The 22857-nt window shown below is 37.3% G+C and overlaps 1 protein-coding gene across 14 annotated transcripts in view; it reads left to right on the top strand.

Annotated features, from left to right (window-relative positions):
• Positions 1–3619: 3619 nt before the first annotated feature.
• LOC150086311 (uncharacterized) overlaps positions 3620–22857 on the top strand; it is a 452317-nt gene continuing 433079 nt past the window's right edge. For 8 of the 14 annotated variants that reach the window (XM_090374480.1, XM_090374469.1, XM_090374479.1 and 5 more), the window contains exon 1: positions 4330–4564. The gene's annotated coding sequence lies outside the window, so the exon portion shown is untranslated. Of the gene's footprint in view, positions 3641–4328; positions 4565–22857 lie in introns of those variants that run through there. The other 6 variants (XM_090374483.1, XM_090374482.1, XM_090374473.1 and 3 more) reach the window with 5 other exon arrangements.

The following is a 22857-nucleotide window of genomic DNA, read 5'->3' as shown; positions in this document are numbered from 1 at the left end:
AATAATTCTAAACTGTTAAATAAATTATAAATTATAAATAAATTATCTTGCAGTGCAGATAACGAAGTGCGTATTGCAAAAATAATAATAATATCTTAAGCAAAAAGAAATCACCGCAACAAAACCAACGAAGTGTAAAGCAGAATGCCTAACCTTGAAAATAATCTGGAGTTTTTAATTTTAAGAGTTATGTGAGCAAAAAAATGCTAATAGAGAAAAACAGTACTCGACAGCGGATGGGCGGTGAGAGAGAGAGAGAGTAGCAATGATTTAATTCTTTCATCCGTAACACCGACAACGCCAACGGCACGTGACACAATTATGCTCCATAAACTCGCCTCCAGCACTGTTATAAATCACATGCACAAATGATAGTGTTTGATGATAAACGCCATAATCCACGTGCGTGCTGTCAAATGGTCCAGTGGAACATCCCTGCTCGTCTCCTTTCTTCCATCATCCAAGGGCACGAACTACTTGGCGTGACCAGATTTAGTTCCGTCACCACACACAAACACACGTCGATTCGGGAGGCTAACGCCCTGTTCCTCATACTTCCAGAAAGGACCTCACTTGACGAGTACCACAAACCTATTTCTTGATCGTAATGAAGCTATTGTTTGATAGCGGCCGGGTTATACATGTGTCAAGATTATTAAGCAGTTACATACTGGACAACATTGCACACCAGAAATTTCTTATTTTAATCCTTGTTGGCATCGTCCATTGTTTCTAATGCGTCTGACACCAATCTGACCCTACGTCACATTTGTTTCTCAAGTGTCTCTAATTTGTTGTACAACTTTTATATAAATTATGTAAAATGTTACTCGTATTGTTATAAGATAGTTGAAAAGTAGTGCAACAGATATGGGTGTTCTAAATATTCCTGTAAGAAATGCAGCTTTCAGATATAGGTCGCTTTTGCAGAAATCATGGAAAATAATATACAGTATTTACCTTGAACATTAGCGTTGTTCGTGTCAAGGTTGGTTGACCTTAAACATCGGTAAGATACAGTTTTGCAATAGCATAGGAATCAATCTTCTATTTGTTTAAGGTTATATGAATTTGACGAAATCGTTGAATGATTATCAAAGAAACGATTACAACTCAAGGACTATATAAAAAATATATATAATAATAATAATTTGCCACATTAGATTAACCCGAGAACAATCTCATCCATCCATGTATATCATGTCCAAAAATTGTGTGTGTTCTCTGATTGATTTGCCTGTTTTGTTGGACGAAAACTCCAGTTTTCGGGGAAAAATCCTTGCTGTCCTTGCCTGAGACCGACCCACGGAACGAAAGAATTCCGTAATTGAACCGCCTTTTACATCCGATGCGGAGCTGACGGTAATTATAGCCACTGTGTTACCCGCGAGGACTCACACATGGATTTCGTATGGATGGACGCTCAACTATTTGCTAATATGTTTGAAACTGCGACATACACTGGGTGATCACTGAAATGACCACCCCTATGAAAACTGAATGCGACCCATTGACCACATGAGGTACGGGAGTGCGAAGTTAGTCGACCTATAGCATAGATAAGGTGTCAGCGGTTCAGTAGGTAGTAAAATTCCGAGCGTGATGGGTAAAAGAAAGGATTTATCGGACTTTGATAAAGGACAGATTGTGAGTGCTCGACGAGCTGGTGCCTTGGTTTCCCAAATGGCTCAACTGGTGGGGTGTTCGAGAGCCGCCGTTGTTAAAGTGTAACAGGACTGGCGTCAAAATGATAAAATAACAACCCGACGGCAAAACTGCAAAGGTCAGCGAAAGGTTGATGTTAGAGGTGAGCGCCGGGTCCGACGACTCGTACAGGCGACCAGGCGGAGCACTGTTGAAGAAATGACTACCCAATACAACATGAGCCAACCCGGAATAATATCTGGCATGACCATGCGTCGCACGCTCGCACGAATGGGCTATACCAGCAGACGACCCCTACGGCATCTTCTCCTAACTAAGGTTCATCGGCGTAAAAGACTCGCCTGGTGCATAGAGCATGCAAGTTGGACGTTAGAAGACTGGAAGAAGGTGTGCTGGTCGGATGAGTCACGTTATTTACTCCACACCGTGGATGGTCGCGTACGGATTTGGCGTCAACAACATGAGGCTCTTCATCCATCATGCATGGTATCAAAAGTGCAGGCCGGTGGAGGCAGTTGTATGGTGTGGGGCATGTTTCACTGGCAGGAACTTGTACCCCTGGTGCATGTGGAACAACGTATAACTGGTTTTCGCTATCGTAAACTGCTTGCTGACTGTGTACATCCCGCTATGTTACACTTTTTCCAGAATGGTGATGGTGTCTTTCAAGATGACAATGCGCTGAGCCATCGGGCACTTGTTATGCAGGAATGGCTTGAGGAACACAGTTCTGACTTCCAGCCTATCGACTGGCCTCCCAACTCCGCCGATATCAGTCCCATAGAGCACTTGTGGTATGGAAAGGCATATCAGGCGTCTGGATACACCAATCACCTCCATACCTGCATTGCTGACCGCATTACACACAGCTTGGTTGGCCATACCTCCTGAACGTTTCCGACATCTTGTTGAATCAATGCTACATCGGATAGCTGCTGTACTGAGGGCAAAAGGAGGACCTACCCAGGAGCGGATTAAGGTCAGTTGAGGCCCCGGGTGCAGAAGAAAATATTGGGCCCCTTAAAAAAAGAGAGACAGGGAAAATAAAAATACATGTTAACCATTTTTTTAAATAAATAAAAAATATTATGTACTATTAATGTTTTATTTCCAATAAAATTTGAATATATTATATGTATAATATAATTAATAATAGCATAATAATAATCAGAAAGTTTTGAACTAATATGTTCAACTAATTTGTTGGGGTTTTGCGCGGGCCCTTCAGAAGTCGGGGCCCAGGGCGCGCGCCCGCCGTTAAATCCGCCTCTGGACCTACCTACGAAGTATTAGGTAGGTGGTCATAATTTAGTGATCACTCAGTATATTTCCTAAGGAGTAACATCCACTTAATAACGCCTAATAATAAAGAAGCAAAACCAAACATGGATTTCGGTTGGCAAGGTTAGTACAGTTAATGACTAGCAGTTGTTTCCAAAGTTTAATGGAGGACAACAGTTCATTAATTAGTCAATTATTAATTGATTAATTAATTAATTCTAATTTAAATTAAACTTGAAGTTGAGTTTGGAATAATGGAAAAACGAAAGTAAGCTCAAGCACCCAAACACGGACACTCCCTGACTAGTGGTAAGTAAACAATGTACTGCTTGTGTAAAACAGAGTCCCTCTTTATACAATGATTCGTGCGTTTCACTGAACAGAACACCAGGGTACGCTCCAGTCGCACGCAGAGGTAGCATGCAAACAGTTATAGAGTCGTACTAGGCTTCCTGGCCGAATGGCATTCAATCACCATTGATCTCTTTTAAATGGATGGTCTTCATTTAGCCTTTACAGAGCGGATGTTGGACAGAATCTCGTATGTGCAGAACGGAGGTAGTTGAATAGTTTCAAGGGCATACAAACTATAGGATGATATTTCCAGCACTTTTAATATTTTCTATCATATCTTTATTTTGAATAATAAGCCCAAGGAATTGATCTCGGATTCACTTCTTATTAAACAGAATCTGTAAGTTGTATAAAGTTAATTTGCGAAATTCTTTTCCAAAGTTTAATCAATTTTTTCCAAATTAGTTTTGTTGTTATAGCTGTTAATTATTTGAGAAAGAAAAATCACTCCTTCTTTTGTTCTGTTTATAAACAATGGGCCTCTTCCAGCATAGCCAGTTATCTTTCCTTCTTTTCCCTTCAGGCCGGTCCCATTTTCTCTTTTGCAAATGTGATTTTTCCGTTCACCTTAGATGTCATGTGATTTCTTTTTCGCCTTTGTAAGAAGTTTGTTCTGATATCAGAGAAATGCATTTTTCATCTTTATAATGCCATCTGTCTTTCTTAAATTGCATCTTTCTAGAATCTTCGGGGGAGAAAATCATCCCATTTCTACTGCCTTCCATATGTCACTGTCTTATGAATAGCACTCTGACTTTTCTACTCTGGATTCCATAAGAGCTTTGCTGATTCTAATGCGTCACATAACGTCATTTCGCTACCTGAAGCAAATCGCATCAAACTCCCACTTCGTCCCTCCTTCCCCTGTTTTTGCAACTCCTCTACGAAATCCTTCCTGTTTCCCTCGTCGTGAAACGAGGTCTTCCTCGGACTGTTGCCCTTATATGGCACGAAGGTCTGGCATGCGCGCGCATCGCTTTATTTCCGCTGGTCCGGTGACGACATCGACGCGTTCATGCACCGCCGGTGAGGTGCAGGCTTCTAACTGCGTACTACTCTGTTTCCTACATCCTCGCAGACGCTTTGTGTGCACGCGCAGTTTCGTCCACCGGAGGCTGCTGGTTTATCCAGAGGTTCACCGGCTCTGTCTTACCTTGTGGTGCTGTCAAGTGTTTAGAGAAAGGGTTGCTATCTGCCTCGTGAGTGTACTGTACCCCTTATCTGTTTCTGCTTGAGTAGCTGGAGACGAATACCTGAAAGGTGGGTGAGTAATGCATTCAACTGTCATCCTTTTGTTTTATTTTCACCCCTTTACCTCATCTGGCCTTTGTTCTTATCCCTGTTCAGCTCTAGAAGTGTGTCCCAAGCCTTCTCCAGTCTCTATCCTTACGCTTTATTTAGATTTACCTCCTTTTTTAGCTGCCAAATGCCCACCTCTGCTTTTCTCCTCCTACACTGTGAGCATTGGCCTAAATTTATCCTTAAAACTGAAATCGATCAGCTTGCGGTACGGATAAAACCATTTTGTCAATTCCCAGGCAAGAAGATGGGGAGGAAAAATTTACACGCCAAAGTAATACAGATAACCCCGGGTATTGGGGTAGGAGAGTTTCTAAATTCCACAAGCTCCTGGAATTTCTTAAACTTGCCTTGAGTATCGAGTTGTCGTTCCCGACAGACGTCTGCTAGGCTAGATGGATGATGGGGTCTCCCAAATGGTAGTCTCCGCTGGTAGCGGGATTCTTCGAATTCGGTCTGTACTCGGGGTAGGGGATTTTACTTCCCCCTCCTTCAGATCAAGCACGCGTGCTTTTTTATGTCCTTGTGTTTTGGTCAGTGAAGCTTATATGTTAGGAAATTCTACAACCCCTAGCTGAAATGAGTGGGACAAACATAGGATCACACTTGGGTTGTATCAATGCGTAAGGAAAAATTGATGAAAAATTCAGAATATTATTGCTGTGCCACATGTGTATATAATACAAGTATTATTATAATATAATATTTTATAATTGAGATTTTATTTTGATTAATACTCTTTCTTATCAATATGACACTCACACGTAATTAAATAAGTATGATGCGTGGAAATTTTGAGTACAATAATTATACGATATATAAATTTACAAAATTATAAAAAGATATTAGATGAAAGCCCTCTGTGATCTTTAAAAAGAATGTACATTTTATTATTTCCAATTTTTATTTCGGTGGTTAGATGGGTTTATTAATTTATCGTTAGTGTTCAAATAAAATTTTGAGCGCTAATATGTTAACTATCTGTTTAACTATCTGTTAAAAACTAAATTACTGGATGATATTTTATAGGTTTGTGAAAAAACCTGTAAATACATCATTAATTTGCTTCGTATGACATAAGTTATTGCTACACGAAATACGCTTCCTATTGTGGCAAAATCCTTCAGAAGAGTTGCTAAGCAACCAAAGGTACGAAATAATGTCAAGGCTGATGACGCCGAACTTTTCCAAGCATGAAGAGTCCCATTTTAATGTCTTTTTTCAAAAAAAAAAATGTTAAATTTAACTTAACAAAGCAAAAGCAGGGTCAAATAATTTATCATGGATGAGAGCAATTTATGGAACAGACTTTGAAAAGATGTTCTCAATACAAAATCAGAGGGTGTAAATTACTTCCCTTTTGATTGATAGATTCTCTTGCGAAAGGGAAAATAAGCCTGAATACGCTGTTAATATTTTCGACACCCACTCGTCTCTTAACATCAAAGTGGTTTCTATATTTAAATAGGAAGTGGACACTTTCGAAATCTTTCACAACCCGCCAACTCTTTCAATAGTAACTTCTGTTGGCAAATCTCGGCAAATATACGTATGACTCACTACTCCCACACTTGGACATCACATGGCGACAACTTAAATTTATTTTTTTACAGTATGACCGATTATCCGAACGTCTAGGAACTCAAAAATAGCACCACTGACATATGATGTGCATAAATCAGCTAGTTTCGCATCAGTTAAATTGTTTTAACCATAGAGAACAACAGAAGGAGAGAGGACGGACTTATAATTAGTAATATGCCCTTGTGGGTAGCATAGTGGGAGGATCACCGTCCTCCCAACACCAGGTGGGAAAGACCTGAGTTCGAGTCCCTTCGATGACATGGGGGGGGGCTTTTGGCAGAGTTAATCGGTCTCAGGTGAGAACTATTAACTCTGCCAAAACTCTCAGATTTTTTTAACTCTCGAAAACTCGGGTTTTTCATCCAGCAAAACAGAAAATCGACCATAGAACACACAATTCACAGACAGTACACACGGAGCAATATGGCCTTAGTTGCTGATGATCCTAAAACCCTATTACAACAGCATATTGAGTTCCATTAGCAGTACACATCCATTATTCTTTAAAGATTCATTAGTACATACCGGTATCGTTTGTAAATTAACGAACCCACTACTAATATTAAAAGCGAAAAATGGAAATTATTATCATTACTGCTAGTAATAACTGACAAATAACAATATCTCCCCTTTTTTAACTTTTTATATACTTATTCCATATTTAAACGTATATTAAATAACTGATCTGTACTACAAAATGGCACCTTGGGATAATTATAATAATTCTGGCACAAGGTTAAACAGATTATAAAGTGGCCCATTTAATGAATACAAATGCTAGTTGATCACCTTGGACCTACAAAGGCAATCGAAGAAAACAAATCATAATAACCATCACTTAGTTTTAGGCTATAACTTTCTCTCGCTGTCAATAGTAGCTTAAGGGTCCTGTTGGGACCCAGTTCTGTCAAAAATCTCCGGAGGCTCTATATTTAACATTTTTCTTCATTTTAATTGCTATATTAGTGTTATTAATGTGGCACGAAGCCTTAGACCGGTTTTTGATCATTTGGTGGGTATCAAACAGCCAATAGATGGGCACTAATGGGTGTTTTTCAGTCAGACAAAAGTCATTTGAACTTCACTGGATACAATATTTCAATTGGCTACTTTTAAATCATGAATAAAAGCTTCGATTTTTAACTTTTTTAGGCAGTACTCTTTATGATAATAAATTTTGAATGGGTCAGGTTTGATTATCAAGAACTTTATTTTAAATTCTTTATTGGCAGGAAAGATCTCCATCATTGTAGTATGTGAAATGTCCAGCTATTCGGCTTAAATTTTTAATATAATTTTTTGTATATACAAAATCATTTTATGTACTAACCATCAAATTGTTATTACAAAAGAGACCAGTCTCCCGTACTCTAATTTTGATTTAGTGTTTCCCCCTACGTTTTCTAGTTTTAAATGCGAATAAAATCATTATCATAAACCATTTCATTTTTGACCAGGACACTTAGCAATGGTTGTTAGCATGTGGCATGCATTAGCAAAATTGAATGGAGCAAAAACTTTGCAATTGCTGATATTTGCACAATGTCCATGATATAATGGCCAAGAGACCGACAGAGAATATTATTTTTTATTCTTTTTTAATTCCATCGTTGCTAGGCTCCTGAATTCCCATTAGGTAATTGGCTAAGAAATACTGTACCACGAAAAGGATGCATCAAGCAAAATTATCACCGGGGCCATAATCGCTTGATTAATAATGACTAATTAAAAGAATTAGATACGTAAATTAATTAAATGGACAATTAGAAGATGGCAGGGAAGTAAAAACAAAGTTGCAACTATGGATACCTATTTAGATTAGATGGAGATCTGTAAAGGGTGTCCTTCCTTCGGTTCACCATTATGGTCAGCGCCCACTCTTGTATGTGTAAATGTATGTGCACATGCGCGGTGAAGAATGCAGTTTCTTTATCCGCAAAATAATCTTTACGTCTAGAAAAACCAGTTAACATAGCATCGCAATAAACAAACGAAATGTCAAACATAAGGGCACGTTCAGCATGAATGGGTGCTGCTTTGAAAAGCTAAGTGGCGCGGGTGGATACATCAAAACTTTTTACAGGAAGCAGTAGATAAAATACTTTATAATTTATTACCTCGTGACAAATTTCTAGAGTTCTAAAAAATGAGGTTTTGAATTCTTTTTGAAAAAAATAAACTTTATCTTAAAAAAGGAAAAAGAAAGAGAAAACTTTGTTCATAAATCAATAATTACTATCAGTGAACATAACCGAATCCATTTCTGTATTCTCATTAAAAATCTACTGGACGGGGAAGGGGGAACATCCGTTACTGACATTCGAACTCCCAAAATTAACAGACCACACACCTATACAGCGCGTATGTCATAGATTATTTATTTTTAACATTTCACTGTCCAAGAGTGGAAGTGAAGGAACTGCAGTCCAAGAATTTTGTTAGAATTTCGGAGGAGTTTTGAAAATGGAAGCAAATCCTTTGATGCATGAATCGCTAGATTATTATCATCGCTATGGAGCTACAGCTGTTACGCTTGACGTAATCAAGACAGTATTTGGAATGCATCTTTTCGTTCAGGATTCAAAAATTCTTTGAATTCTAATTATCAATGTAACCGCAGAGAAACATTTTAAAACTGAATTCCACTGAGAAATAATGGGTTTGGCTTTCAGCAAAACGGTTTATTCGTTTGTTTCAAACTTCGGCTCAATAAAAAAAAAATCTTGGCATGACACAGCAGAACTTGCATACATGTCACGAAAACACACATCTACATACAATGGAAATTGTATGCAGGAGAAAACAGTTTTTCTATCTGTGTGTCTGACTGACTGTCTACCTGCCTCTCTGATGTCTGGGATTCCTTTATCTACTCGCACTCCACAAGGACACTGCAACCAAACTTGGAAAGGCCTCCTCATTTGTTTAGCGGAAGGGTGAGAATTCGAGATCCAAAACGTTGGCCTACGGAGTAATTCAACTCCCCGGTCCCGATAGTAGATTCAAAATGTTTCAAAGCGATAAAAATATTTCAGCATGAAGTTTTTAACTCTAAAATTAATTTTAAAATTATTAAAAACGTTCATAAAAAATATATCCGAGTAATTTACAAAAAAGATATTCCTCTGAGCTACCAAGGTATTATACACATTGTTTTCCTCAGCAGTTCCAGATATTTCAGCTGCTTAACATTGTAACACAAATCCATCGATTCTAACATGCCTTTAAGAAATTTTAAACCTACATTTTTACAAAGTATATTAAAATATATCAAGTATCATTATTACCAAGGGGTGAACAACCTGACGATACTCAAAGTACGTGAAATGGCTTCTACAATTTTGAAATTTTAGTTTATTTGGAGTTATTCTAGATTTATTGAGTTTAAAGAGTAAATTTATAAGAAGTTTTTGGCATCATTCCAGGACCCTCCTCCCATAAATACCTCTATGGACCTTCAGGGGACCATTCATACACCACAATTTGAGAAACATTGGGCAATACAATTTTTAAAATCCTGAATTGTTCAAAATATTCTATTGTTTCTTTGTGTTATTTATATATTTTTTAATATTGGATTAAGGAACTCTTCAGTGTAACAAACCTTAAAATCATAGTTTCATAATTCCTGGACACTGATCCCCATCTTCAAGAGTGTTTTTATTTTTATATTTCCTTACAAACTTATCGGAAAATTAGTGATGACTTTTCGGGGCGTATCTTTCATCATGTCTTTCAGGGCTTTCATTACGCAATCCCTCCTGTCATGTCTGGGCAGAATTGCAGACACGAGAACATTTTGTCCTATCTCGCAACGTTTTTCAACCGTTTCATTAATCACTTGGCTTACACATCTAGACTTTACTAAAGCTTTTGATACCGTCCCTCGTGGAAGGCTGCTATATAAACTGTAAGAAGTTATAGTTACTGGTACAGTCCTGTGCTGGATTGCAGAATATGCTTGGAGAAGTAGCAATCCCATCCTATGAAAGCCTCGCATGATTAATTTGTAATTATAATATAATGTTGTAATTGTAATACCTGAACTAATGTTTCTTGCTGGTGGCTATCACTTGACACCTGTTTGTAAAAGTTCCAGTGTTCGAACTGAAACCTTTACTAGCTATATTGACCCCCCCCCCCCAAGCGGGATTACATATGGCCAGTTGTAGGTGCAATTCCTCCCCCAACTTCAGGTTTATTATTACTATTATAGTTTATTCAATTGAAAAACAGTTGAATAAACTATAATAATCATCCCCGAACAGCAATCAATCTGCAAGAAGAGTTTTAGAGAAATGTCTGGCAAACAATTTTCTACAACTCAAAAAAAAAAATAAATAAAAAAATAAGATTATAACAATTTTTGTCCCGCAAATTGAAAACTGACCTTGGAACATATGCAATTTAGAGACATTAAATATTGGTGCCTCTTGAACTCAGTGCTTTGACAGTGTCATCTAAAACAATTGCCTATCAGTTATGAATTTATTTAATTAAGTTTTGCAATGTTGCTTTTCTTGTTGACTGAGTTTTGCAATTCTTGTTTTTCTTGTTGACTGAGTTTTGCAATTCTTGTTTTTCTTGTTGACTGAAATTTTTACAGTACAAGTAATGAATGCTTTATTTCCTCTACTGTAACCAATTATTATTTAGTCAAGCAAAATAATAGGTTTGTTCTTTTGTATTTTTTAAATCTTCACTATATGTTATCTTGTCCGATAGACTGTAAATGCAAATATCATGGCCTTTCTTCAGGCCTCTCTTTATAAATAATAATGAATATAATCATTGCAAAAATACGTGCTTTTGATTCTATAGGTTTCCTATAGGATCACAAGTACGCACTGCACATGACGTAAGAACCCATATGCTAGACGGACTATGAGCCAATAAATTTCTGCTGACAACTCGCCTGAAATCTGTGACTTCAATCTCACATTGCAAACTTTCAATAAATCAGCAGAAACAACGGAAACAAGCGAAATATAAAACTGTGGAAACACACACACACACACACACACTACACCGTAATTATGAAACTTTATCATTCCAGGAATTCAAAACTATATTCAAGACACTTCCTAAACAGCAACTGTCATTTTTAAATATGACTTAAATAAATTACCATTTAAACGAATTTTCTACGTAAATGGTCTTTGTACATAAACAGAGGGAGATTTATTCAAAATATTATGTAAAATTAGATAAAACCGAGACATGTTCATAATATTTGGTAAATATCATCAAATAAATAGACTTACCGAAAAATGCACCAGGATACCGTTCTGGGCCTTTAACCAGTCCAAGCCCTGTACTGATTTCAATTGTACCTACATTCCAAGCCTAGTACTGACCTCAACTGTACCTACCACCTCTGCTAGTTTTTCCTACCTCTTTTCTTCGTACGATCCCTTCTCTTGGTCTTGCCTTGTGTTCATCCTGATGTCACTAGAAAGTTCTCCATCGCCAGACATCTCTCCTATTCCCACAATAGCCATGCCGGTGATTCCTATCCAGATCAGCCACATTCCAACTTCAACAACTTCTTAAAAGTGGACCTCCTTCCATTCATCTTTCTAAACTCTCCACCAAAAATAAATCAAAGATCTGAATTTTAACCATTATGATATCACTATAAACGGTTCATCATCACCAGCGTCTGCACATCTCTTCTATCCCAACTGTTCCTTTGGTACATATCTAGAACAATCATCTTACTTCTTCAGCAACAAAGTAGCTTCAAAAGACCTTTCTGATGTCTTCAACAGTAACTTACCAAACCCAAATATTATCTATAGACAGCGACTTGCTTTGAACTCTTCTGAAATCACCGGAAACAGTTCTTCATGATCAGTCTCTTCTCCTTTTACGACTCTCTTTCTCATCTCATATCTCTTTCATTTATTCCTTTGATCCACATCTAAAGCGACCCGTCTCGAACCTCAACAACTCCTTAAACAGTACAACGGTGCCGAAAAAGACACCAGAGTCTCCTGCATGAGTGTACATAAGTATTTCAGTAGCCTGACTCAGAATAGCAAATAGTTTACGTCGGTAGTTTACAATTATGCTCAACGGTTTACAATAGTCAGCTCTGTCTATTATGTTTTAGGTCCTTCAGAGTTTATATCCTATGCTTTTAATTTAAACTCGATTAATCTGTTAATACGGATATAAATCATCTTATAAACCCGCGACAACACAATAGGCAATATCTGTTGTCACGAGTTTATAAGATGATTTCTAGTGTGCCAGCACATCTGTATGTTTATTAATATGATGATACTTTACATGGTCTTTTGATGCTTTAGAATTAAGACCATAGAAGACGAAACCTTCAGCTACCTTGAGGTCCTCGTCAGTATACTGCGTCTATAAATTGTTTGTATTCTGCGGGCGGTTTGCTAATTTTTTTAGATGAAAACACAAAAACCAAGTTATTCAGAGATAATGAAGAAAAAAAAAGAAGTAAAAAAAAGATACATAGAGATGGCTTTACTTCTGAAGGGAAGCATTTCTAAATCCTCACTTGGCGAATATAATCCAATCCAAGCCTTTTCTACAGTGTTTGGAGGGAAGGGAATTCTTCTGTTATAGACTTTTAGATGCATCAGTGACTTAGACCATACTGCGTCATATATATATATCATGTCTGTAAGTTGCGTGTGTGGTCGATTTGCCTGTTTGGATGAAAAACTCGAATTTCATGTAGAATAAAACCATGCAACCCCTCGCTTAAGACCAACTAATTCAGCTTCGTTATGAAAAAAAAAAAAAAAAAAACCATAAAAATTCCTCAGGCTATTGATGGGATTCGAATCCGGGGGCTTTTCACCTGCTGTGCTACTTGCGAAGGAAGGAGAGGGAGGGGAGAGATTGCTCATTGTTTTTTTATGTATGTGTTTATTCAAGTAGGAAATAGGCGTGTTTCTTTTCGTTTACTGCCAGTTGTCACTAATGTGGATGAAATGTTCTGTAATCTTGTGGCAGCTAAAAATGTTGCCCAACTGGTTGCGAATCACTCAATATGCTTTTGAAATTTCATTCTCCGAGATTTCCAGTCGGTAGCAAACATCGTTTTTTATCACTAATGACTCTGCTTAGGTGTCTAACGAAGTGACAGCTGTGAAACTTTTCCCAACGGTTTGTCAGGTGTGCTGTCTTCGTAGTGAATATCAGCACTCATATATCGTTGACTTTCTTAAAATCCGCAGGGTATCATTAAAAGGTCAGAGTACTTTGCTAGATTACCAGCTGGTCTAAATATAGTCCTGGCAACAACACTCCTCATACCCGAAACAGCAGACTTTAGCTGAATACACCCAATCTGGGCTTCTAACTTTCAGAAAAAGTGAACTACTTTCTTACAGAAGGTACGAGGGACGACAGCAGGAGAAGTACTGTTTCCCCAAATACCAAACTTGCTGGCCCACTGTAATCGAATGTCTATTTGAATACCTTTATTTTTTAAACAGGCGAAAAAGTGTATCATTATTTAAATAGTACACCCCAAACTTGGAACGTTTAGTATAGTATTGATGGTTGTGTATACGGAAGCACATTTTTATTTGTTTGCAGAACTTTTAAGAAAATAAAGAATTATTCTTTCACTTTCTTTATTCGCAAAATAAAAGAACCCTTCTTCTTTCATTGCTGACTCAAATGGTCAGCATTTACTTCCTCTACTCCTCACTCTTTACATTTTATTATTATTACTATACAGGAATTCAAAAGCAAACCACCCTCAGTAACTTAAAATGATCCACTTCTTCGCATATCTTGTTCTATTCATAGCCTTGCAGTGCTGCATCTTGTCAGTAAGCGCTGGGAAGTGTGGGTTAGTAATCTGGGATATTTGGCAAATAAATTACTTCGCTCACACTTGGGTTCTTCACAAAAAAGATAGGTAAAAAAAGGAAAGGAAAATAAAAGAAAAGAAATTCTTTCCTTGTTGGAATCGTATTTACTCTATAATGAGTTTTTTGATCTTTTTTTTTCCCTTGCCCTACTAAACTTTTTTCGTCAAATTTCTTCAAGCAGGTGTCCTCAAGGATTCAATTTCAAAATGTTCAATTTTAAGATGAAAAGGCATGTTTAAAGGAAGAATTATGTCAAATTCTTTCATTTACTGTATCGCTCTTAGCATGGAAATAGTCATCACATTTTATGTTAACCGATTTCACCGCAATATATGACAAATAATTGAGTAATCAATTCAGCAGGAAAAGGCATTGAGTTCTTTCAAATATCGATAAATCTTTATATATTAAAAAATGCTCGTTACTTGCTTGCATGTATGCGTTGTTCGCTGGAATCCTGCAGGTAGAATAGTTAATTAATATAATCACTGTCCTCCCTACACAGGATGGAAAAGACCTGAATTCAAATTTTCGTCAATGATTAGAGGTATTTTTATGAGCTTTTTTCACAATTTTGCTGAGTTCATCGGTTTTCAGTCGAGGGCAGCACGGTTTTTTCTCCTGGAAACTCCAGTTTTTCGTCCAAGAAACAGGCAAATCATTTTACAAAGATAACTCACAGGAGTTGAATTTATCTTTGTAAAGAAGTCTCTATCTATCTCATTTGTGATTTTTATTTGAATAACTTGAATCCTTTAAGGCTATAATTCTGTAAGTCCAAAAATTTCCCTAATCAATTACAATATCCGTTTCTGAATTCCATCTTCGGGCCTCTCTTGGATTCCAAACATTATATGGTATAAAAATATTTAATGAAAAGGTTGTACTTCAAGACAACACAATTCAATTTTGAATTAATATAAGATCAATTATTCGGAAAAATCTAAATTTAAGTCTCTTTTTGAAATCCTTTTAGAAAATTATTAAAAAAATATGCCTCAGCTGAGGTTACCAGACCCGGGCTCTTTTCATTAGCAGTCTGTTATCACAAGGTCTATTGGTTTAATTGCCTTTTATATTTATTTAAATTCTCCATAATTTATTTCTTTTCAAGATTAGTTACATAAATTCGAGTATTGCATCTTGTTTCTTCATAATTTTAATTGAATATTTAAAATTATGAAAGGTATATTTCACAATTTTCATAAAATTATGAAATGATCCCTTGGGGGTTACATTGCACGCTGACAGCCAACACCTCAGTCACTGGTGAGTTAAGGTCTGCGCTGGTGGAAGAATGGGATTTGTTTCCGTATAATCTTATAGACACCTTTATATCGAGCATGGTTTATCGATGTCAGGCCTGTTTAGCGTTGGAGGGATCATACGCCGTACTGATATCATGTGACCCTATTTTCGAGCATCCTGTATCGACTTCTATAATTACCTTTTAGGTAATTCTTTATACAACCCCTATACATGACCCTTATAGCGTCCGAAATTTCTCGCTGTCTCCTCATTTCATCTTATTCTATGTTACACTACCACCATACCAAAATTTTGTCCAGCTCCATCGCAAGCTGCACGAGTTACACCACGTTTTCTATGTGTCCTGCCAATTTTGTTGGGCAGTGTAGTAAAGTAAATTAAAATCCTATGTATGCATTCACTGTTGGCACACCTGAAAGCTGTTCTAATCTCAAAACGCAATTTTATTGTAATTAATCAATTTATATTTATTTAATGCTGATATATATGTAAATTTAGTCACGATCCAGGAAGGATTTAGCCATCTCCTAAACCGGACAATCGCGATGCTTCTCACTGCATTAATTCGAAACATAATTAGATAATCAATACCACAATGGAAAGGGGAAGATCGCCCGTCTAAAACAAAAAAGAGACGTGTGGAAATTCAATTTCAAATTGTTGTAACGTTCACTAAATTTCAAATTTAATTCCCAATTATCATCGCACGTAAGCAGTGCACCCTTGCAAGTCCATCAATAATTGTGTTAAATACAAAATATATTTTTTAAAGCAACACCAGATGACGCTACGAACAGTCACACTGTTTTCATACCTAAAGTATCGCGTTAACTCTGGAATGAGACAGGTTGGCAAGTTTTCTATAATTTATTAATTTATTTTTGTTATTATTGATTTTAAAAAGTATCGATCAAATTATTAATGGAAGTCTTAACTCGTTAATGATGAAATCGGTATAAGAAGAAACAATACGCCATTTTGTATTAATTTTTGTGAATATTTCAACTATAAACAGATGGATATAACAAAATGTGCCTAACAATATCTGCACGCTGATGGGCGCATTATGGTCATTAGTTTCCCTTGGACCGTAAAGCCTCTACAACAAAAGAACGTTGATGGCGTCAGTTAATCCACTCCCATTTGTGAGCTTAATGAAATATTACACTCCCTCGGATGATGGCTTTGATCTTGCCTACGTCTTAATCAAAGGTGAAATGCCCATAACGTTGACCTCAGTAACAGTATCTTGGTTTCACCACTAGTCTGTAAAGGTCTGAGTTCAAATGAGTTGACGACTAGAATTTCTAAGGTTTTAATTCAAGGTTGTAGATAGATATAGATCTTAGGTTGTAGATAGGTAGGTAGTAGATTTTAGTTTGTAGATGGGTAGTAAATCTTAGGCAGAGGTGTAGGTTGGGTTTTCCAGTGAGGTATTCCGATTTTTCTTACTTCAAAAATATGCAAACCAGTCGTGAGCACATGATTATACTCAACAAAGGATACCAGGTTAGTTTAGTACTTCAAAAATGGAAGAAAAGTAACATTTCTTCTCTGTACTTCTGTTGTTCTGTACATCTGTTCAGAACAGTTCTGCACTTCTGTTGAGAAGTAAAGAACTTAGCTCCATTTGGCACCTACCACGAATTGGCGCCTAGTGAAAATCAGAGGCAACCCGCGCTTTTGCTGTTTGTCATCCCTCTCGAAAGACACTCTTTTTCCAATGAAAACGAGAATAACCAGAACTTCATTTTCAAAAAAAAATATCTACCACAGCTTAGGCACTTATCCTACACACATCCATACGTACACATTTTCGTACCTGCTCATAAAAGTATTTTGTTTGCTGTTGGCATAATTTTTCTACAGCTTCCTTGTCACCTTGCTCGCTTGTCGATTCGAGCAACTGCAGACAGCTTATACCATCCAAAGTAGACCGACGCTTATGTTATCATGAAATGGAAGCGTGAAGGTACCACCACCATTCCAGCAACACCCAAAGGAACACCGCAAAAGCACAACGTGATTAGGAAAGGCAGTAGCAGTATGATAACCTCTTAGACATTCTCTACAGAACGTCAACTAAGAATTCAAGGCTTTAACCAGAGTTGAGATCTGTGCGAACTACTTAGGAAATTCCGAGACCTTTGTTTTCATGATAGAAGGGCGATCATAAGCTGAACATCACCATCTGCAATCAGCGTTCTCATCTTGGACAGTACAACGAACGATATAAATGGTTCGTAGTAGAAATCTCGTTACACCTTATTATGATCAGATGGGGATGTGGATGTTATGGTGTCGCTGTTTATCACGCTATGGCCTAGGACCTTTGTTGGGGCGGGGGTAACATAAACATCTTGGACAGACCCATGTTTGTTTCAACAGAATAATACCCATGGCATACTTCCAGTATTGTTCGAGAATGGTTAATGGAGACCTAAGTAGAAAAAAGTTGGAAGAATGGCCGGCGCAGGGTACCGATTTGAACGTCTATGACTCTAAGGAACACTCACGGGCTGAACTGGAGTGTCTGGCGAGGGTCACAACAACATCCTACCGACATCGGCAGTTCTGCAGTGCCCTTGTGGGTAGTAGTACACTTAGTATAATTGCTACCCTCCCCACATTTTCGTTTTTTTTTTTAGGTCCTAGCCACTGAAATCCCTGGAAATTAGGTGGCAGTTCCTGCCATACTGCTGATATAAATCTACTGGGTACCCTGACCTGCCTCCAAGGGGAAAATGTGGGCAACGAGGGGTCCCACTAAGGGCCCAACGGCTAAATAGTCAGAGATACAACATACCATGACATTACACGACAGGACACTGCCCATATACTTTTTTGTAAATCTCTGGCTTTCACAGACTTCTGTGTTACACCTACAATGCATACAATGCGATGGGGGAAACCCCTGGTGCCGTTAGACATCAAATACTTTTACACCGGCTGTAAAAGACCTGAGTTCGAATCCAGTCAGTGATGCTTTTATAGGTCTTTTTCACAATGTGGCTGAGTTACTGAGTCTCACGTAAAGATAGTATGTTTTTTTTCTCCCGGAAACTCGGATTTTTTTGTCCAGCAAACAGCAAATCGACCACAGAACAACCGAAATTTACAGACATAAGCTATGTGGCACAATATGGCCTAAATTTCTGAGGCGTCTAAAACCCTACAACGATCAATCAATCAACTGTCCTGCAGGAGAAATAGAGGACTATACCCACTGCAGTTTTATCGAGCCTTGGTGGCGAGTCTGCCTAGGAGGGTGGAGTGTGTCATAGTGGCCAAGTGAGTGGCATGAGACAATGTGAAACCGACATGTGTCCAGATACTTTATAGAGGGTATTTACCAGTGTGCACTGTAAACACCTGCTTTTTGGTATTTGTTGGTACCTTATCCGTGGGATGTAAATTTAATTAGTGCCAAGTTTGATAATTATAGAAATCGAATTTATTTTAGTTACCAAAACAGAAAAATGATATAAAATGAATTTAAAAGAGCGAGAAATTTAACATGAAAAGTAAGTTTAAGTTATCTGATATGGCATCGGTAAAGAAAGGTTTTCTGTTTCGACATGAAAAAGGGAGTTCAAGGAGTCGCAGCTGTTATACCAAGAAGAAAGGGCTGATAAGCCAACACCAGAATTTATCTCCCTTTCCTTTAGGCGTACGGCTAAAGGAAATCTCTGCTTGTTAAACAGAAGGATAAAAGACAGCTGGCAATGGCAGAGAAAGACTTGGGCGGCCACTTAGCTGCAGGTTATCATTAGACTACTGGATTTTGTGTGATTGCCGGATAAAAGGCAACATAAAACTACGTCATGCTACTTGTCTAAATTATTAAGTGGTTTGCCAGAACAGCAAAAAATGTAAGATAAAACAAGGACAGAAGCGGCTACGCCTAATAAGATTTCGTGTTACTACTTATCTTAAAATTTCCGGTTTTCTCCGTGCAGTTTCTGAATATGTACGATAGCAATAGAAGCAGCGGGCTAATTTTCAATTTTTGGAACCCCATTCCGTTGCGCAAAATAATCAGAGTTCTGCTTTCTGACATATACATATTTGCTAATGAAATACAAAACAATTTACAACAAATTACTAATCTGTTTTTAATTCAACAACTTTAAAATTAATGAAAAACGAATAAACTCAATCCTGTTCGAAAGTTAAGCAGCAAATATTTTTTGGGAAAAGACATTTATCTACGTTTCAAACAAGGCAGCATTTTGTTTTAGTGGCCTAATGTTAAGAAACATTAGGCCACTAAAGGTAGATGTGTGCCTTTATTCATTGCCATTTCATTATATGGAAAGCCATATCGCCAAAACATCCGTTACCTTACTTTTCAAACAGCCCTCGTATTACAGCCTAGCATTTCGGGTGGTTCTATAATCAAGGCACGCACGTACACAGATTAGTCATTCAGATTTTGCATCAAAGCCACCAAGATCATGCGATCAATATACTGTGCCAGTAAATTGCATGTATTTTATGATCTGCTAAACCTTTAGTGGTATACTTTCCGGATGGAGGGGACCATACAGCCCTTGTCCGAAACATTGTAATACTGTAAAGAGCGAGAAACAAAAGTGAAATTCAATATTTCCATAATGCTGCGCATATTATTTATCTTACTTTTTTATGGTACCACAGTGCGTTCCACACCAATATTGCTCTAGTACCGTTGAAGGTTAAGAAGACAGAAAACTTGTTGAAGAAAGAAAACAGTTACTTTCTGAAAGAAGAAAAGTTACTTCACTGAGTTTTAAGTTGAACTGTAAAGGTTGACTAGCCGAGGTACGTGTTCGTGGTTTTGAAGAAAAAGATAGAATTACAAATGCTAATTCAGAAGAATAGTGCCCATGGAAGCATCTATAGATAAAGCATGATTAAAAAAAACTGAACGTGTGTGTAATAGAGAGTGGAGTTGGATTATAAGTGAAGAATCATTAATTAATCTGGTAATAGTTGTTTCGGGAATACCATCACAGATACGTAAACGGTTTTCCACGATAGAGCGGATCTGTAATTTGTATTTGAGAGGGAGAAAGAGAGTAAAACCTAGGCCAAACTATAGCCTAGATGCGCTTTCGCCATCAAAAGACAGAAATCAGAGTTATCCGCAGTAAGACTATGGGACTCTGTCTAGAAATCTGAGTGTTGATGAAGATCCATGAAGATTTATGTTGAAGATCCATGTAACGTGGAAAGAACAGATTCTTGTAAGAAATGAGGTGGAAATAGATTTCAGAAGAATTAAAATTAACCATGTTTCCTTCGTCCACTAAGGAATTACTTGGAGATCAGCATTTAAGGAACTAGTGATGGATGTTCGAGGAGTTGTGGATGTTTCAGCAGAGCATACTTTGTTGAACTGAAAAATACATTGTATCGTGATTTTATAAAACAAATATCGGATAGAATTTCAAACTGAAAGTCATTAACATATAGGAGGTAACATATAGGAGGTAAAGACTGGTTGAAAGAACTTAATTTTGGATGCAAAATTACAAACAGAGAGCCATTCATTATCTAAACAATTAGAGAGAAACCAGCTACTCAACTACAAAAACCAAAAGGCAGACCATAAAAATGTAAGACTATTTAGAGAGGTTTCATGCCAAATATAAACAAAAAAAAAAACCTAACGTTCAGAGTTTCTTTGAACTTTACCATGGAATTTGTCCAAAGATAAGTAACATAAGCCATGATATTACCAGTGGTTCAACACTGACGAGATTCGTACTGGTATTCATTATCGGATGGATGTTTGTTTATGGGCTTTACGACGCAAGGGCAAGGCCATAATGCGCCTTAATCGGATGGAAGGTTTTAAGACAGTGATAGAGTTGGCGGCTAATGAATTTCTCCATTACTCTGGAAAGAAATCTCCACGAAGGAAAAATATTACTGGAATAGGAGACAGTAAAAAGGCAACACAAAACAAGTTTTTAGAACTTGAAAGTAGAGAACAAGTCGACAAATGTCACCAAGACTTGGAGACTTCTTGGCTGTAAGATAGTTCAGGATTCTTTTAAAGTTTGCGTTGGAAAATCAGGGATGCCATTAAATGAAATGATGTTCGTATGGTAGGGGGAGATTTGCCAAGATTATCGGTGCAAGAGTTAAAATAAATATTCCGTTTATACTCCACATAAAGTCACGTCACAAGAATACATCACCGGATTTAGCAGTCCCGCAGTTTTAACCACAATCAACTGAAAATACCTGTACTAATGTATTCTCGATTTCAACCCCTCGGCTACGGTTACCTAGAATAAAATTAATAGGCTAATAAGCCAGTTTATCTTTAGGCGGACAGAAGTTGCAACTAAAGCTTTTGGCAAAACAAGAGACCAAAAGGCACAACTGCCATCTGTACAAGAAATAAGTTTGAGGCCCTTTCAAAATCAAATATGGATTTATTAATAGTTTGTTCATAACTGCCTGTTATATATTACAGTTACCCGAGAACAACCTCATTCACCTATGTACATGATGTCTATAAACTGTGTATGTTCTTTGTGAGGTTTCCTGTTTTGCACCCTCACGGTAGCACAGTTGATATAATCACCATCCTCCTCAAGCCGGTTAGGAGGACGATGATTATACCAACGGACGAACTCAGGACGGTGAAAAGATCTGAGTTCGAATCCAATCAATGTTGAGGGAAATTTTTATCAGTCTTTTTCACAATGTGGCCGAGTCGGTCTCAGGCGAGGGTAGCATGGTTTTTTTCTGCCGGAAACTGGTGAAAACACTACAACAACCAGCCTGTTTTGCTGGAAGAAAAACTTCGCCTGAGACCAACTAACTTTTCCATGAAGTGAAAAAAGCAAAGGAAAAAAATGATATTCTGCGTGATCTTTCCAGTTGGAAGAGTAATAGAGGCAAGAGATGGATCTAACAGAATAGTTAGAGACATTTTGATCACAGGAGACTAACTAAAGAAAGATTCCGAATTCGCAATCTTCTAATTTGAAATAAAATTTTTTAGATATACAAAATGGCGTTGGCAGTGTGTTAGCCTGGTCAGCTTGCAGAGCAGAAAAAGCAAGATTTTATAAACCACGGATTCGATACGGTGGACTACCTAGCAGCCGACCTGCGAAGACATTAAATTTGTACTCTCCAAATGTAAGGAGTATTGGATCTTACCATGATTCCCCTCATAACCTAAAAAGGATAGTGTACAAAATTATTTGGGTATTAATTACCTTAATTCAAACCTATATATATATATGTTGTTTGCTTTCAAGCAGTCTGTCTTTCCTATTTCTATGGGGGAAAATACTAACAGTAACCAACTAATATTTAGTTGGTTACTGTTATTATCAATTTTGATACGCTTATTTCGAAAATATAAGTAAAAATTCTATCCCTCTAAATTTTTTGTAATTATTTTATCATCTAAATTATATAATTTATTGTAAATATAGAAAACTGGTGAATAGTTCCAACAACTAATATAAACAGAATATTTAATTTATTATTCAATTTATGGAATTAATTTGTCCTATTGGTCTAAGCAGTTTCT

This window comes from Mastigoproctus giganteus, chromosome 5, assembly GCF_048544385.1.
Source record: "Mastigoproctus giganteus isolate SK-2022 chromosome 5, ASM4854438v1, whole genome shotgun sequence".
NCBI lineage: Eukaryota > Metazoa > Arthropoda > Arachnida > Uropygi > Thelyphonidae > Mastigoproctus > Mastigoproctus giganteus.
Note: the sequence above shows the minus strand (reverse complement) of the source record. Positions and strands in the feature narration are given on the sequence as shown.